The sequence below is a fragment of the Zingiber officinale genome, chromosome 3B (genome assembly GCF_018446385.1).
Source record: "Zingiber officinale cultivar Zhangliang chromosome 3B, Zo_v1.1, whole genome shotgun sequence".
Classification (NCBI taxonomy): Eukaryota; Viridiplantae; Streptophyta; class Magnoliopsida; order Zingiberales; family Zingiberaceae; genus Zingiber; species Zingiber officinale.
The window spans coordinates 123,034,224-123,053,319 of record NC_055991.1 but is presented as its reverse complement, the minus strand read 5'-3'; the positions used below and the strand labels follow the sequence as shown (position 1 = coordinate 123,053,319).

At 43.6% G+C, this 19,096-nt stretch overlaps 1 non-coding gene across 1 annotated transcript; it reads left to right on the top strand.

The window, feature by feature from the left end:
• Nucleotides 1-16,253: 16,253 nt before the first annotated feature.
• On the top strand, nucleotides 16,254-16,359 carry LOC121968958. The gene has a single exon (XR_006108463.1). It is a non-coding gene; the product is annotated as a small nucleolar RNA R71 (small nucleolar RNA).
• The last annotated feature ends 2,737 nt before the right edge of the window (nucleotides 16,360-19,096 follow it).

The following is a 19,096-nucleotide window of genomic DNA, read 5'->3' as shown; positions in this document are numbered from 1 at the left end:
CGAACTACATGTCCAATTGGACTCTCGTCCGGTTAAATAGAAGAAAAGAGACTTCATCCTGGAGCAAAACTTGATCATCCAGGCGGAGATAGAAAAATTACTAGAAGCCGGTCATATACGGGAAGTCTAATTCCTAAGCTGGCTCACTAACGTGGTACTGGTCTCCAAGCCATGCAAAAATGGCGGGTCTGCATCGACTTCCATGACTTAAATAAGGCATACCCGAAGAACTTCTATCCGTTGCCTAGGATAGACCAAATGGTGGACTCCATAGCGGGTTGCGAATTAATATGCATGCTCAACGTATACCAGGGCTACCACCAATTGCCGCTCGCCCGAGAATATCAAGAAAAGGTCAGTTTCATCACAGTCGACGGAACCTATTACTACAACGTCATGTCGTTCAGACTGAAGAACGCCGGAGTAACCTACCAAGGCTGATGAATAAAGTGTTCCGTAGGCAGATCGATCGAAACATGGAAGTCTATGTCGATGATATACTAATAAAATCCCTCCGAGCGGTCAACGTCTGTGTGGACGTTAAGGAGACGTGCCAAACTTTAAGAACCTATGGAATGAAGCTGAACTCCAGTAAGTGTCTGTTCGGCGCAAGGAGCAGTCTTTTTCTCAGGTATATCGTGATCAAGCGGGGGATCGAGGCAAATCCAAGTAAGGTGAAGGCCTTGCAAGACACACTTCCACCTCATAATTTGAAGGAGGCCCAACGGCTGACCGGACGATTCACCGCGCTTTCAAGGTTCATCTTTAAGACGTCCGATCGGAGTTTGCCATTCTTCAAAGTACTACGCCGAGCTACAAGATTCCAATGGGACGCAGAGTGCGACTGGGCTTTGGAAGAGCTCAAGGAGTATCTTAAGTTCATGCCTGTACTAGCTAAGCCGAGCACCAGCGAACCTCTCTGGATCTATTTGTCATCCATCGAGCATGCGGTCGGATCGACATTGGTCAAGAAGAATGGCCATTTACAGCAGCCCGTGTATTTTTTAAGCCATATATTGAAAGATACTGAATCTCACTACACTGGTCTGGAAATGTTAGCTTATGCTCTGGTGCTTGCTGCTCAGAGAATCCGTCTATACTTTCTTGCTCACCCGATCATCGTCATGACCAACAGTACCCTGGGAAAAGTCCTCCTCAACCTATAAATGCCCGGACGACTAATCAAATGGACAACTAAACTAAGTTTAATATTCAATATCAGCTCGAACGGTAATCAAAGCTCAGGCCTTAGCTAATTTCGTCACAGAAATCCAGAACGTAGAACCTGAAGCAACTTGGAGAATATATGTGGACGATTCTTCCACCTGGCAAGGGAGCGGGATCGACGTATTGCTGATCTCACCAAGGGAAGATCGAATACAGCTCTTCGTTCGGCTGGAATATCGGGCCACCAATAATGAAGCCGAGTATGAAGCGTTAATTACCGGCTTATAGGCGACGCAGCACGTCGGGGCCACCAAGGTTCTCATTCACTCGGATTCTTAGCTAGCCGCTCAGCAGTTGTTAGGGGCATTCGAAATAGACAACTCCCGACTTAATTTATACACAGAAGCCTTAAAAACTGAGGGTAAGTTTTCAAGAAGTCACTATACAGAAGATCCCCCAATCAGACAACCATTTGACAGACGACTTAGCCAAATTGGCTAGCTCATTAACGCCAGTAGTGATTGAACGCCCGATCAAGCAGGTTTTACTAGTGGCGCATATTGATCAGAAAGAAGACCTCTCCTTCCCAAATGACTAGAGGGCGTCGTTCATCGAATTTCTCTGATCGGGTGTAGCATCGTCCGATTAGGTGGCCGATGGTCTACTGAAGAAAAAGGTCGGACGGTTTACGTTGATTAAAGATCAACTCTACAAGCGAGCCTTTTCTAGGCCCCTGCTCAAGTGCGTTGGATCAGAAGACATAGAGTACATCCTCCAAGAAGTACATCAAGGTTCCTGTGGGAATCATCTGGGAGGTCGTTCATTAGCCCGGAAGATCCTCCTCGTCGGGTATTTCTGGTCCACGCTCCAAGAAGATGTCACTCGGATGGTGGCCAGCTATTTGTCGTGCTAGAAATATCACAGTATCCCACACCGGCCAACCAAAGATGAAAGCATCCATGGTGTCCTGTCCATTCGACCAATGGGGCATGGACATCGTCAGGTCATTTCCAACGGTAACAGCTCAGCGGAAGTTCCTGCTCGTCGCTGTGGACTACTTTTCAAAATGGGTGGAGGCCAAACCATTGGCAAAGATAAGTGAACAGATGGTCATCAAGTTCATCTAGTAAAGTATCTTGTGCCGGTTCGGCATCCCTCGACTGCTCATCTCAAACAACCAGAGGTAATTTGTCGGTCGGAGGCTCAAAGAATGGTGCGAAGGCTATGGTATCCAGCAGACCTTCACTTCAGTGGCTTACTCCCAAAGCAATGGTCAAGCAGAAGTCATCAATCGGGAGATTCTCAGAGGATTGCAAGCTCGACTCGACCATGCAGGAGGTAGCTGGGTCGACGAACTCCCCAGCATCCTGTGGGCCCTACGCACGACCCCGAAGGAGGCAACCGGCGTGACGCCATTCCATCTAGTGTACGACGGTGAAGCACTAGTCCCGGTGGAAGTCAGAGTAGAGTCCGATCGAGTGTAGCACTATGACGAGGAGAACAGCGAGCGGAGACTGATGGAGCTAGACTTGGTCGACGAAGCATGGGACAAGGCTACCATTCGGCTGATGGCATATCGACAGCGGATGAAGCAGCGCTACAACCGGAGGGTTATCCCCTGGTCCTTCCTGGTCGACGATCTAGTGTGGAAAAAGATAAAGTCAGTTGGTGACGTCACCAAACTCGAAGCTCCATGGGTGGGACCCTATAAGGTCGTGCAAAAATTATGCTCGGGAGCATATTATTTGGAAGACGAAGATGGAAGATGGCTAGAGTGACTGTGGAGTGCGAACCACCTCCAACCCTATAGGGCCAGGTAAGAGGTGTGTGAATAATTATATTTACCTGTATGTGCATGCATGTCTTCCAAATGCAGGACAAATATGAATAACACCGCAAAGCATTCCAGACTCATGAGTCGGTCGAACAAATTAGGTCGAGCGGTGACCTTAAACCCATGTTTTCACTGACGGTGGAACGATGACCTTAAACCCATGTCTTCACCGATAGTCGAGAGGCGACCTTAAACCTATGTCTTCACTGATAGTCAAGCATAGACCTTAAACTCATGTCAATGATATAAAATGGTCGAGCGACGACCTTAAAATCGGAACTGATTGACTGGCTAAGAAAACAGATAATCCGTTGTCGATCGGAAGAACACGAGGTCACAGTTCAGTTTGCACGATAACACCTGATCTAAATACAAGTCGAAAATGCCAAATGCTAGAAAGGGACAAAGAAAAATAATGGTTCGCCAGACTGACTATCATTCATTGATACTTCAAAAAATTACAGAAGTAAAACTCACACGAGCAAGCTCACTCAAGATAATCTAAAACATTATCGAGTAGCGACTTAATCAGCTTGTCCCAACTAATAATCTTGCTTGTCAAAGCGGTGGGGAGATAGCCGCCTTCCTTCAGTTGATTGAGAGTCCCGTCGATAGCAAGGTCGAACAGACAGAGCACTCAATCAACGACCTTGTTGTTAAAAGCGTCCGAGAGGATATAGGCCTGCTTCATAAGATCGAATCTGCTCGACTCGGCTCCCTGATAAGTCTCTAAGGCCACTCGGAAGGCCTTCAGCTCTTCCTTCAACTTGGCCAGCTCTTTATCTTTGGTGGCGAGCTGGTCTTCACTGTAGTCTGGTCGGTCGATTATCCATCTCGCTCGACCTTCAATGCGACCCCCACCTCCTTTAGGTTTTGGGCCAACACCCGGGACTCCTTATTTTTTATCTCCAAGTCCTCGATGGCCCGAAGCTTTCTAGTGTTGATCAAATTGAGCTTGGACTCGAAGGAGCTAATCTATTTATCAAGCTGAGCTAATTGTACAGCCTGCTCGGCGCCTTTGCTCTTCTCCGCCTCCAGTTGCTCGGAGCTCTTACTCATATCGACCCTTAATTGAGCCATCTTAGTGCTCATTTGATCCACCTATGCCTGAGAAGCCACTACCTGGCCACTCGGGGCACGAGTTGTTTGACTTCTTGCTTAAAAAGGCAAGCCTTTAGCACATAGCCAGACTTTCTACCCAATACTGTGAGAAAGTAAAAAACAAATTTTTAGGGCCAAGTGGCAACAAATAGTAACTTGTAAAATACTTACCCCAGTGGACATCTGGATATGACTGTCGGCGAGCGCCCTCGGAGGCATGACCGCCGCACGAGCTCGGGCGTCGGCCCATATCTATGCTAGCAGCCCCTGAATAATTATCTGATGCTCTAGGGCTCGGGATCCAACGCTGTCAGAGTCACACCAATTGTCCATAGGCAGATGAGTGACCGACGTTATGTGGCACTAGCCACTCGGAGCGGACGAGGCTGAAGTTGCTCTGCTAGTCGACTAGGATGTGGGCGCCGGCTGGATGTGAGACCTCTGAGTCTTCGGCGGTGGAAGTGGTATGAATGTGACTCGTGGTGCACAGATTGTTCCTTGTGGTAGACCGGATAGAGACGACGTCCGATCGGATGAAAGCGAGGTATGTGCGACGACCGCCGCTTGCTCAGGCGTAGGTGTGGAGGTTTTTCCCCGCTCGTATGAAAGACGTGGGCTTGTCCTTGTGGGAGTCGGTGTAGCGGAGGTAGTAGATCAGGCAGCAATCTCTGTGCGACACCTCTTTCGGCTTATCAATGACTCCCCAAAAGAAGCTGATTCTAAGGCCTCGGCGACTGGAATCACCGAAAAATGCTCGGGCAGGGGATTCACTACGATAATCGCTTCACCACCAACCGCATGGCTAGCTACGCCATCGCTCCCTTAAGCTGGGGCTCCTGTGCTCTCTCCGAGCAGATCCTCATGAGAGTCGACCAGTTGCAAGTCATGACTCTCCAACTTGGCCATGACTGCAGCATTGATCTCTGCGTCCGCGAGTTTGGATTTTCTGGCTAGACATGCGCACAACATGACTTGAGCTGCAAAAGAAAAAGAAAAATCAGTTAGATTCAAAATTTAGACTAAGAATGAGCATACCTAGGTTGAACGGAAGCTTTGTGTGGATTAGACTCAATCCAAATACGTAGAGGATGCCCTCCAGCAGTAGCTTGTGGATATCGTACTTCTGACCAGCTATTGACGTTCCGCAAGTGTACGGAAATGTCATAAGTAATAATAAAGATATCATATCCACAGGGACTGGTATAAGCACTAAAGATATCTCAATGCGAATTAGCTAAACAACAAATCAATGGATTGACAAAAGCAAAATACAACTATGCAAAGTAAAACATAGAAACTAAAGAATAAGAAACAAGAATAAGAGCTATGATAAAAAGTATATTCTAGGAGTTTCAGTTTCTTTGTAAGATTATTCAATGTAAATGATCTACCAAATTTTATTCCACAATTGTCCATCATTTGTAGGAGGTTGCCGGTTCCCTCTTGCAATAGACAACCGGCTTAGGACTAAAATGTTGGAACCCCAAGGTGTTTTGATGTGATCAAACAAGCTAAGTTAGGTCCTGCGTTTGTTTAACCCTTGTGTCTAAGTGTGCAGGAGCTTAGGAACACAGGAAGTCGAGCGGAAGACGCGGCTAGCGAGAAGGACGGCACGGGAGAGAGCCGACGGGCTCGGTGCGTCTGAGGGACGAGGTGTCCGCGGAAGAGTACACCGGTGAACGAGAAGAGCGTGCGCGACGCTCGAGGGACGAGAAACCGGGAAGGAAGGCTGCTCGAGGAGAAGGCCGGAACATGGGTTCGGGTGAGCCCTATTCCGGAAGGCCGAGATCACCTAAGCTAGCGGAGCCGGAGCGAACAGACCCGGACCGAGACTGGGACTTAACGGAGAAGTGATCCCGGACAAAAAGTCAACCGCAGTTGACTTTTTGCTCCGGGGCGCCCGGAGCTGTCCGGGGCGCCCGGAATGCTTCCGGGCGCCCGGAGCATGATTTTGACCAGAATCGCGATTTTTGCAAACTGACCGTTGGGGGATAAAGTTTATCCCCCCGGGGGCGCCCGGAACCACTTTCAGGCGCCCGGACCAGTACTATAAATAAAGTACTGATCCGTACATTGAATGCAACTCACTTGTAATCAATTCTTTCTGTGCTTTCAGTTGTGTTCTTTTCATTTGTGCTATCAACGTTGTAAAGAGGCTTCTCCGCCTAGAGGAGATCATAGTGCGCTTACTTTCCTTGGATTAGCAATCCTCTGATTGCAAACCAAGTAAATCTCTGGTGTATGATTTCTTTACTTAGTCTCTACTTTTTATTACAAGTGTTTATGTTATATAGTTGAAATCCGAGAAAGGTTCGAGTTTAATTTTGTAGGGCAATTCACCCCTCCCCTCTTGCCGGCCTCCAAAGGGACCAACAAGTGGTATCAGAGCAAGGCGCTTCAGGAGGACTAACCGTCGATCGAAGCAACAAGATGGCCGGACTAAGCATTGTTCCACCAAAATTCGAGGGGAACTTCGCAGACTGGAAGCGTCGTATGGAGGTATTCCTAAAAATAGATTTTGAAATTCGGTTTATTATGAAATATGGTTTTGTAGCTCCAATAGATAAAGATGGAAAAGACAAAGAAGAGAGCGATTGGACAAAGAAGGAGCAGAATGAGTCGGTAGCAAACAGCCGTGCGGAACATCACCTGCTGAGCGTGTTACCGCCTCAAGAGGTCAACCGCATCGGAAACTATGCATCTGCTAAAGAACTTTGGGAGAAGTTCTTGGAACTCCATGAAGGAACGTCTGAAGCAAAGCTCGCTAGAAGGGACATCCTCCGCAACAAACTGATGAACATCCGTCTGGAGAAAGGTGAGAAAGTAGCTGGTTTACACGCAAAGGTAAAAGAACTAGTTACTGGTCTCGAGAACCTCGGTGAAACGGTAACAAACCGGGACACTATACGCTACGCGCTCAACGCGTTTCCAAGAACTCCGGAATGGACATCAATCGTCGACGCCTACTACATCTCAAAAGACCTGGAGGTAAGCACTTTAGAAGAGTTGTTTTCTACTCTTGAATTGCATGAAACCAGGTATGCAGGAACGACAAAGGATACAACCCAGACTATGGCGCTAAACGCAACCCAGAAGGATGAACTCGAGTTAGACTCCGAAGACGATCAAGAAGCATACATGGTAAGAAATTTTAAAAAGTTTTTTAGATCTAATAAATTTAAAATGCAGAATAAAAGGAATCAAAAAGGTGGAAGAAAGGTGCGGTGCTACCAGTGTCAGAAGGAGGGACACCTAAGAGAAGACTGCCCAGAACTCAAAAAGGCTAAAAGGAAGTCTCCCAAGAAACACAACCTAAAAGCAACTTGGGACGACACTTCTTCATCCGAATCAGAAGCTCAAGAATATGCCGGAATAGCACTAATGGCAAGCTACGATAGACAAAGTATATCAGAACCTAGCATCGATGAAGGGGGAGTGACCTCGGATGAAAGCAGTGAAGCAGGGGGAGATTCAGGCTTCAAGTCCGACATGGTAAGTGAGGTATGCCTCTTACCCCCTGATCGACTTTACTTTGGTATAAAAGCTATGACTAAATCCATGTATAAATTAGAAAATAAAAATGCCAAATTAGAAAATGAAATTTTAGAAACAAAGAGAATTTTGGCAAAATCATGTCTTATAGAAGATTTTGAAAAATTGAAAATTGAAAATGAAAAACTAAAAGAAGAAATAGAAAGATTAAAAAAATCTAATGGTTCAAATATTCCTACTTTTAGAAATTTAAATTGGTATTATAGATTTCATCAAAGTCAAATTAGAAATATATCAAAAATCTATATACCTAGGAAATACTTGGTTAATCCTGTAGGTAGGAACCTTTACTGGATTCCAAAAACCTGTTTAACTTAAAATTAAAGTCAGACTTAGCATTTTCAGCAAGGAAATTAAACAACTAATTTCTTTATGAGACTTTGTCTAAGGAAGTGGTTGTTGCTCCAATAACTAAGAAGGCCTAGTGCCTCGCCACGACCTGGAAGCCAACTATCGAAATGAAAAGTTTAATTGACTAACTGAAAAAACATTAATTTAAATTACTTAATGCTTTAAAAGAGTTATTCAATTTGTGTTAGAAAATATTTAAAAACTTTCTAACTTAACTTAGAAATTTTTTTTTTCTTAGAAATTTTCAAGAAAATTGACTTAGAATTGTTTCTTATGAATATTCACTTAGAATTTTTTTAAAAAAAAATAATTTTTTTTTTTTTTTGGGAATGCTGAGATAAGTTTTAAACTTAAATTTTTTTTAAACACTTATGACTGTTCTTATCTGAAAAATATTTTTTTTAAAACAAAAAATTCTGAAGAGTGTCTTTACTAAATATTTTACACTTAAAAGTTCTTGTTTGAATTTACCTTAGACTTGTTTATAACCCCAATTTTTATGTGATCAAAGGGGGAGAAGTATATTAAGTCTAGGAGGAGGTATTATAATTTTTCAATTGAAAAATATTTGGACTTATTTTAATATAAATTGTTTTTATTGTATATGGTTACCCTAACTTAACTTGGGTTGCTCACATCAAAAATGGGGAGATTGTTGGAACCCCAAGGTGTTTTGATGTGATCAAACAAGCTAAGTTAGGTCCTGCGTTTGTTTAACCCTTGTGTCTAAGTGTGCAGGAGCTTAGGAACACAGGAAGTCGAGCGGAAGACGCGGCTAGCGAGAAGGACGACACGGGAGAGAGCCGACGGGCTCGGTGCGTCTGAGGGACGAGGTGTCCGCGGAAGAGTACACCGGTGAACTAGAAGAGCGTGCGCGGCGCTCGAGGGACGAGAAACCGGGAAGGAAGGCTGCTCGAGGAGAAGGCCGGAACATGGGTTCGGGTGAGCCCTATTCCGGAAGGCCGAGATCACCCAAGCTAGCGAAGCCGGAGCGAACAGACCCGGACCAAGACTGGGACTTAACGGAGAAGTGATCCCGGACAAAAAGTCAATTGCAGTTGACTTTTTGCTCCGGGGCGCCCGGAGCATGATTTTGACCAGAATCGCGATTTTCGCAAACTGACCGTTGGGGGATAAAGTTTATCCCCCCGGGGGCTTTCAGGCGCCCGGACCAGTACTATAAATAAAGTACTGATCCGTACATTGAATGCAACTCACTTGTAATCAATTCTTTCTGTGCTTTCAGTTGTGTTCTTTTCATTTGTGCTGTCAACGTTGTAAAGAGGCTTCTCCGCCTAGAGGAGATCATAGTGCGCTTACTTTCCTTGGATTAGCAATCCTCTGATTGCAAACCAAGTAAATCTCTGGTGTATGATTTCTTTACTTAGTCTCTACTTTTTATTACAAGTGTTTATGTTATATAGTTGAAATCCGAGAAAGGTTCGAGTTTAATTTTGTAGGACAATTCACCCCTCCCCTCTTGCCGGCCTCCAAAGGGACCAACATAAAATCTATACCTAAATGTGATCAATTAGAAATGAATCTATGTTGTCCTTACACGGGCTTACCTGTTTGTCCCTCGGATAATCAACATAAGAATTCATCACTCCTCAACCGCATCAAGATATAAGATATGCACCCATACAATCTATCCTACCTCCTTGAATAACACTATTTTACCCTCAAGATCATCTCTTAAATGTCCTTACACGGGCTTGTTCCTGTCACGAACATCCCTCAAAAAATCGAATGGGAAATAATCTCTACAAGATCCACAAGGTATTCAAACACTCAATCAAGAATGGGCATTAGGTCCAAATCACAACATTCCATACAAGATCAAAGAGATACAAAACAGGACAAAATTATTGAAATAGGAAATTGGCAAATCCACAAGAGTTTTACATCAAATCTTCATTACAAATACTCCCTCCATCCTACAACAAGAGATCTAATCCATAGAACGAGGAAAGAAATCCAAAAACAAGAAGATTACAAGCATCTTGATCCCCAAATCTAAGAAAGAAAGGGAAGAAAAGCTTATCTACGATGAAGAACGGTCTTCGGATCCAATCCTTGCTCCCAGAGTTGAAACATTAAAGATCTGCCCTCGAATCGCCGAAAAATCCCTCCAAGAAGGTGGAGGAACGCCCAAATCTTGATTTTCCCCAAAGGGGAGAAGATCCCCCTTTCAAATCTTGAAGAAGGCCTTATATAGAGGAGGGATTTGGGCGTCACACGACCCTGAGATACGGCCATGTGAAACTCACACGGCCTGTGCTACTCCCTTCTCTGCCTGTCTCACACGGCCGTGTGTGGGACACGACCGTGGCTTGCTCTACCACTGCTCCCCTTGCACGACCGTGTAGATCTACACGGCCTGCACTGCCTCCGGCTATGGAGCTCCTGCACGGCCGTGTGGTGCACACTGCCAGGGCATTCTTGGCCTCTGGAAATGTTGCACGGCCGTGTAGATCTACACAGCCGTGCACTGCTTCAGTTCTGGAGGGCTTGCAAGGCCGTGTTGTGTACACGGCCTGGCTACTGTTGGCTTCAAAACTTGGCACGACCGTGTGAAGCTCACATGGCTATGACCACTCCCTTTCCTGCCGTAGCCACACGGGTGGTGAACCTCACACGGCTAGGGCAACCCCCATGGCAGGGTCGTGTGACACACAAGGATGGTGTCTTCCTCCTTTGGTTTACTTGCCTCGGACATCATTTCTTCTCCAAAATCGACTCCTGTGTACAAAAAAATGTACAAAAGAAGATCTCCGAACAAAAAAGGTAAATATGCTAAAAGCAAAGCCGGAAGTACGAAAATGCATAGATAAAGCATGTGCAAAGTATGTGAATGTGCATCAAAACATGCTAAACAAGATTATACAATCTACGCACATCACACCCCCAGACTTAAGCCTTTGCTTGTCCTCAAGCAAAATGCTGCAATCTAAATTCATATGTTCTACAACACACTCATATCTCTAATGTATTTTCCTAACTCTATCAAAAAGTTTCACTAACAAGCATGATCATGGAAACAAGTCAAGAATGGCTCAAGCATAAGTATCTTGTGCACAATGCAATAAGTAACTCAAAACCCTTCAAGTTTTAATCTTCGTCCTAGTCAAGTCGTCATCAAATTTGAGTTCCTCATATTTCCGGTGATAGGCACATAACCGGTGATAGGCACTTACATGTCACACACTTGGTTCATATTTTTCAATCAACCCAAGGTCTCAAAGGCGTGCTCAATCTCAATAAAAGATATGCAGTCATTTCCCCAGTAACATAACTCAGTCTCAAAGGGGTGACTTGCTAGATTCCACTTATGACAACTGTTTTTTATATCCCTTATTCACTTTTTTCCTTTCTTCTTTTTTTTCACACTTTTTTTTTCTCATAAGTATTTGCATTATGCAAATCTTATTCACAAATGTACTTTTAGCACAAATGTTGGAATATTTTGATTTTTCCAAATGAGCTTACATGATTTAAGCCTCATCCAGTAACCAAAATGAAGTTTGAAAAATCACCATGGAAACCAAGTACTGAACAAATAAGATGAATTATGACTATTTCAATGATATCAACAATCCAAGCCCAAGTAAAGTGAAGTGAAGGTAAGACCTTAAGGTCAAGCCAAAACTAAAACTTATCTCCATATGATACTTAGCTTCTTTCATGCTACCTAAAATAGAGAAAAGACATACACTAAGCATACTACTAGCATCATTTGTAACATCATGAATCTAGATAATGAGCGTGCTAACATTTTCACTTAAAGACAAAAAAACATATAAGTGTAGTTTGATGTTCTCAAGATGTATGCCACAAAGTTTTCAAAAGACCGTCAAGTGACTATCAAAAACAAACAATCAAAGAAAAACAAGAGCAAATGCAAAACAAAATAAACTACATAACAAAACAGAAAAATGCAAAAAAAATTTAGGTTTGCAAACCCCCCCCCCCCCCCAGCCTTAAACTTTTCATCGTCCCGATGAAATTAATATGGTGGAGGAGGTGGTGGACGAGGGAAAGGAGGTCTACGTCGTTCTTCGATAGGAAAACTAGGAAAACCAGGCATTTCACCTAGGAATCTATGATATTCATAAAGAGCATCTATTTGTTGGCTAGTAACACTCATGCCCTGTATAAAATCCCTCATTCTAGCCTGATCAATATCATAGTCCTGAACAAATTCAGTCGTTTGACCTTGAAAATTCCTTGTAAACTGAAAATGATTTCGTACTTCGCTGAATTGATCATCTGATAAAGAGAAGTGGCCCTCCAACATTATTCGTTGGGCATTTTATTTCTCATGAAGTGATTCTAGAGATGCACAAAAATCTGAAAAGTCAAATATGGAGGAACCCGTACCATAGGCAAAATAATGCCTAGCAGGATCCGGATGACCGGAGGGCTGCGGGTGTCCAGTTGACGAGGGCTCAAGATGTGGCTCTGTGTCTCTGGATATAGAAGGAACATTCTCGGGGTCTGAATCAGTGATTACCCAATTAGCAGGGTTGTGAATGGAAGTTCGTTCGGGATAAGGAAGAGGTAAAGGAAAACCATTCCTCCTAGGAAATGCAAAATCATTCTCATCCTGGACAAGCATTTTCATGGCAAGACATGCATCAATGTCTATCATGTCATTGCCATGGATGACCTCCAACCCATCTAAATCAAGCTCCAAGTTACAAGCTATTTGAGTAATCATACCACCAAAAACAATAGATCCCGAAGATGCCCTCCCGGCTCTCACCAAGGTTTGAAGAAAATGAAAACCTGAATCAAAATCAACCTTATGTAGCATAGCCCATAAAGAATAAAGCTCTACTTTCTTAACAACTCTATCACTCTCCCTCCTACCAAAAATAGTTTTACTCATTACTCGATGTAAGTATCTAAAAATGGGGGTTTGCATGTGAGAAGCCTTAGCTCTAGAGGGCTCATAAGGTTGTTCTAATCCAGTGATCGAGTTCCAAAATTGATTCCAACTAAATCGAGAATCAAACCTACGAGAGTAACCGGTAGATAATCCAAAATAATTATTGAAATCATTAAATGTCCACTGAAATTCTTTGTTCATTAGCCTAAATGTTATTTTGCCAACATAATCATCTTCATTGACAAAGTGGACATCTAATGAGCTTAGAAATTCCAATATAATATGAGGATACGTAGGTTGATGTGAGTACAATTTATCACTCCAATCTAGGAACCCAATCATCCAATCCACATCTTCTCTAATTCCTAGCATGTCTAAAATGGTTGGGTCCATATATCTTGTACACATAATCTTTCTATTGACAAGAATTGCAAATCTAGTCTTATGATCTTCATTTCTAAAAATGATATTGAATTCATTGTCATTACCTTCGGCGCATGATATCCTCTTTCCTTTGCCCTTCATTGGTTGTTTTCCTTTATCCTTTGTTGGCTCTTTCCCTCCACTAGATCCACCACTTCCCTTGCATAATCTCTTCAAAATATTGGACATATTTTCAAGTTTAAGTGGAGAAGGGTACTGTTTATGATTGGAGAAGTTGGATCTTGAAGAAATAGATCTTGAAGAACAAGGTCTTAAGGCTAAGGAGTTGGAGATCTTGGATGCTAGAGAGGAGAAGAATCTAGATCTTGATAAAATTTGTGAAGAAGAAAGAATTTGAGATCTAGATCTGAGAAGATTTGGAAGAAAGATTGAAGAAGAGAGGAGTTTGGGAGAGAAAAAGGTGTTTAGGTGAAGGGGTGTGTGGCGGACACGGCTTGGATCCGACCGTGTATAAGGGGCGCAACTTGAACAACTCCACTCCACACGGGTCGTGTAGATCTACATGGCCTCTCCCTTCTCCCTCTCGGGTTGGCTCACACGACCGTGCCAATTGGCACGACCACAAATATCTCCTTGTCGGTTCAGCTTGCACGGCCATGTGTGAGACATAACCTCTTCCTTCTCCTCCTCGAGAAGCCTTGCACGGTCGTGCTGGATGGCACGGCCAGTGCAGTTGTTTCTCTCGGATCTTCACACGGTCTTGTTTGATACACGGTCGAGAACCTTTCCTCCTCTGGAATTATCACACGGCTGTGTCTGGGACACGACCGAGTCCTTTTTCTCCTCGGGATGCCTCACACGGCTGTGTCATGTAGACACGGCCCTAACATCCCCCTTCTCTGCAAGATGAAACTGGCCGTGTGCGGCACACGACCCAGCTCTGTTTTGCTCCAAAAGATAGTTCAACTCCTATCTTGCTTCTCCAACACTTCCATGCCCATGAAGAAGTCATGGCCAGCTCATGGAAGTGAAATTTAACTTGAAAACCAAAGCAAAAACAGAGTAAAAATACTACTAATGAAAAATAGAAACATAAAATGTACTAACTAAAAGAACCCTTGGGTTACCTCCCAAGAAGTGCTTGTTTAAGGTCTTTAGCTCGACCAATCTAATCATTCTTCTCTTTTCCTTGCCCTAGGAGGACAGACATATTTTCCATTTTTATTGGGAGGTCTTCTCCCAACATCTTCCACCACATTGTTCTCTTCATTTGGTGGCCTCCCATGAGGATGGAAATTCCATTCCTCAAGTTTGTAAATGTCTGCCCTGCTACAAGCATTTAAAAGAGAAGAGACATGGTTAGAGGCATTAGATAAATCATATTCCAACCGTTCCTTACCAATTACCAAAGATAGTGTATGATTTTTAACATCAATAATAGCTCCTGCTGTAGCAAGGAATGATCTTCCCAATATGATAGGAATTTTTGGATCCTCCTCCATGTCAAGTACTACAAAATCAGTGGGAATTATACTCCCACCTACCTCTACCGATACATCTTCAACTATACCCATAGGGTACTTGCAGGAATGATCAGCTAGTTGCAGTGCTATAGTAGTAAGTTTAAAGTTTTTGAGACCTAAATTATTACAAATGGAATAAGGAATGAGGCTAACACTTGCCCCCAAATCACAAAAAGCTTTCTCAATGAATTCAGCTCCTATGTTGCAAGGAATATAAAAGCTTCCTGGATCCTTCAACTTTGGGGAAGTGTTCTTCTCAAAAAGAGCACTACATTCCTCCGTAAGTACTATGGTCTGTATGTCTCCTCTTCTTCTTTTATTTGACATGATGTCCTTCAAGAATTTGGCAAACTTGGGCATTTGTAATATTGCATCAATAAGAGGTACTTCAACATATATTTCTTTGACTTTCTCCAAAAATTTACCAAACTCTTCATCTTTCATTAGCATCACTAATCTTTGAGGAAAAGGGATTACTTAGCTCTGTGAATTAAGTGGAAGAATCTCTTCAACCTTAATGGTACTCTCCTCATTTTTTTGAATCTGATTTGGTTCAAGTGTTGGAGGAGAAAGCTCTTCTTCAGCTTTCATCCCTTTTGGAGCAGTCGCTTGAGAATCTCCCAAGGTCCGTCCGCTCCTAAGTTCAATGCGATTGCAATGCTCTATTGTTACATAAGGTTTTCCAGGAAATTGCCCTGGTGCTCTTGAAGATGATGAGGCTAATTGGGCAATTTGACTATCTTGGATCTTTTGATGCTTTTCAGAATTATCTATTCTTTGAGTCAACTTCAAAATGTCTTGCTTCATTTCGTTTTGATTAGAGATAATTTCCTCAAGCATCTTTTTAATTTTAGAAAATTGATAGCCTTGAGAAGATTGTTGTTGAAAATTCTACTGCACATACTGAAAATTAGGTCTTGCCCCCAAAGGTGGTCCTTGCTCTTGATTATTTCTATAAGAAAAATTAGGATGACTTTTCCACCTAGGGTTGTATGTATTTGAGTATGAGTTGTTCTGCCTCTGGTTGAAACCCATGATTGCATCACATTGCTCTAATTGATTGATTTGTGCAGAAATAGCTCCCAAAGGGCACGAGTCACTAGAATGATCAGTACTCCCACATACTTCACAAGTAGATACAATGACATTGACCATATTTGAATTAGTCCCCATACTTTCTAATTTTTTTGTAAGAGCATCCAACTTTGCAGACATTAAAGTAACTGCATCAACATCAAATTTTCCTGATACTTTAGTTGGGTTTGAATAAGAATAACCACCACTTCTCTCATTTGCCCATTAATGATGATTTTTTTCTACACTTTCAATTATTTCCTCAGCTTCATCTAGACTTTTATTCATGAGTGCCCCTCCAGCAGCTGAATCAAGGAACACCTTGGTATGATAATTGATGTCATTATAGAATGTGTGCAACACTAACCACTTCTCCAAGTTATGATGTGGGCATTGTCTGAGCATATTGTTGTATCTATCTCAAGCTTCAAATAAAGATTCTGAGTCAGCTTGTTTGAAACTTGCAATGAGATTCCTCATATGCGCCGTTTTGCTAGGCGGATAGAATTTGTCAAGAAATTGTTGCTCACATTGTTCCCATGTGGTGATGCTATTTGGAGCTAAAGAGTTTAACCATTGCTTAGCTCTATCTCTTAGAGAAAACCCAAACAATAATAAGCGCACCGCTTCAAAAGGAACACCATTCATTTTCATTATGTCGCATATCTCATAGAAGACCTCCAAGTATTGATTTGGGTCTTCATGCGGTCCTCCACCAAACTCAACGACACCAAAAACTTATTGACGTTCCGCAAGTATACGGAAATGTCGGAAGTAATAATAAAAGATATCATATCTACAGGGACTGGTATAAGCACTAAAATATCTCAACGCGAATTAGCTAAACAACAAATCAATGGATTGACAAAAGCAAAGTACAACTATGTAAATTAAAACATAGAAACTAAAGAATAAGAAACAAGAATAAGAGGTATGATAAAGGTATGTTCTAGGAGTTTCGATTTCTTTGTAAGATTATTCAATATAAATGATCTACCAAATCTTATTCCTCAATTGTCCATCATTTGTAGGAGGTTGCCGGTTCCCTCTTGCAATAGACAACCGGCCTAGGACTGAAATCTATACCTAAATGTGATCAATTAGGAATGAATCTATGTTGTCCTTACACATGCTTGCCTGTCACGTGCGTCCCTCGGATAATCAACATAAGAATTCATCACTCCTCAACCGCATCAAGATATAAGATATGAACCCATACAATCTATCCTACCCCCTTGAATAACACTATTTTACCCTCAAGATCATCTCTCAAATGTCCTTACACGGGCTTGTTCCTGTCACGAACATCCCTCGAAAAATCGAATGGGAAATAATCTCTACAAGATCCACAAGGTATTCAAACATTTAATCAAGAATGGGCATTAGGTCTAAATCACAACATTCCATACAAGATCAAAGAGATACAAAACAGGACAAAATCATTGAAATAGGAAATTGGCAAATTCACAAGAGTTTTACATCAAATCTTCATTACAAATACTCCCTCCATCCTACAACAAGAGATCTAATCCATAGAACGAGGAAAGAAATCCGAAAACAAGAAGATTACAAGCATCTTGATCCCCAAATCCAAGAAAAAAAAAGGGAAGAAAGGCTTATCTACTGATCCGGTGGTAAGAACAGGGAACCCCGTTCGGTGAGGTCAACGCCACGTGGGAGTCAAAGTGGAAGGATGCCCGTCCGGAGATGGGAGGTCCGAACGTTCGACCGGACGGCCGTCCGGCCGGTGTCGGGCTGATGGTTAAAGGCGCCCTGTAGGAAGTCAGGGTTCTGGCGTTCAGGGGGAAAGATCGCAAGGACGAGCGGACTTCACGCTCGGCCAATGCCATAAGGTAACATACTGCTAATGGTCTCCACAAAGCACGTGATGGAGAATCTCCCCAAGTAAATCACCGCATACGTCCGGCCGGATGTTGAAGGAGCTGGCCGACCGGATGACAGATCTGGAGCAAAGGGGGAAAGGTCAAGGGACGTCTTTTTCTGACAGCAGGTATGTTTCACACGCAAGCCATGCTCCAAATCTTATGACAGGAGATCTCGCTGTCCCATCGAGGACATGCTTGGACTGTAGCAGTATGGGTCAGGGAAGCTCACTGACAAGCCCTTACGGGGGTATGGGCCATGGACACGTGTACACCTCGGTAGGCGTACACCCACTTCTTCGCTGCCCTATATAAAGGCCCTCTTACTTCGCCGGAGGTACGCACGCTACTAGTTTTGGAGCCCCTTTCTCTCTATTGAGCTTCGCCTGACTTGAGCGTCGGAGGGTCGTCGCCGGGGATCTCCCCGGTCCGACTTCTGTGCAGGTTCGCCGGAGGTTCGCCGGAGCTTTGGAGGCCTACGCCGTCGACTAGGAGAGCGCCACGTGCCCAGCGTCCCTTGGTTCAGCGATTCGGACAGGATCAATTTGGCGCCGTCTGTGGGAACGCTCCTGCATCCGATTAGAAACAACGGACGAGGCTGGATGACCGCACACGAGAATGCTCTCCACAAAGGAGGCTGACGCTCTAATTAAGGCAAGAGCAGCTAAGCTCATGAAGCAACGGAAAGAGAATGCGCAAGCTGAGCGGCTGAGCAACAAGCGGCATCAGCCTTCGAGGGCTGAGCGGAAGCATCGACTGCCACAGTCCCATTTCCCTCAAAAGCAGATACTTCATCTCCATAATTCAACTTATAGAAAACCCCTCTTCGGGAACCTCAAGAGCGGGAGTTTGATGTCAAGCGATGAATTGGGATTTGGATCAACCATGAAGCGCACATTATCTCCAGCCTTTCTGGGGCAGGGTGAAAGGTGCGCCAATATAATATATGCTGTGTATTTTCTGTTTGGCTGTATATTCGAAATGTAGGAAGCAAAATGTTAAAAAACGCAATTGGCATTATCGGCCGAGCGGCCTATCTTCATGGTGTATAAGATCCGAGCCAACGACCCAATAAAGAAGGCCCCGAGCCATTCGGCTGGAGGTTTATATCCGAGCTGGAAGCTCGAGAGCGAAGGCCCCCGAGCCGATCGGCCGGGAGGGTTATATATTTAAACTCGTAAGCGAATGACCCGTGCTGTTCGGCCGGGCATAAATATTGTTCGAGCGCAGGATATGATACGAAGGCCTAGTCCGCTCGGCATGGTAAGAAGTTAGCCTTGGAAGACCGTCGAGCTCCGACGTTAAATATCGAGAGACGAGCCGGCGTCTATAAACC